Below are 470 nucleotides of genomic sequence, written 5' to 3'. Positions count from 1 at the left end.
CAGTTGAGAGGAGGGATTGAGTGGACCCAGTGTTGTTTAATATCTTTATTAATGACTTGGAGGATGGGATGAGCACACACTTAGCAAACGTGTAGATGACATATGCTCTGAAGGGTAAGGATAGGGTGGCCTTGACAAACTAGAGATACGGTCCCAAATCAATTGGATGAAATTGAACAAGGACAAGTGCAAGGTCCTGCACTTGAGATGGACCAATCACATGCACAAATACAGACTGGGGAAGGACTAGCTGGGTGACAGTACTGCAGAAAAGGCCCATAGAAAAGTGTCCCAGAACCTGAAGATGAGCCAACTGTGTGCTCTTGTTAGGAAAAAAGGCCAGTAACATCCTCAGCAATATTGATAGGAATATCACTTGCAAATCAAGGGAAGTTCTTCTTGTGCTCTATTCAGCACTGGTGAGGGCTCACGTAGAGTACTATGTCTAGTTTTGGGCCCCCCCCCCCCCC

The sequence above is a fragment of the Gavialis gangeticus genome, unplaced genomic scaffold (genome assembly GCF_001723915.1).
Source record: "Gavialis gangeticus isolate Ggan-Ray unplaced genomic scaffold, GavGan_comp1, whole genome shotgun sequence".
In the NCBI taxonomy this organism is placed as follows: Eukaryota; Metazoa; Chordata; order Crocodylia; family Gavialidae; genus Gavialis; species Gavialis gangeticus.
Note: the sequence above shows the minus strand (reverse complement) of the source record.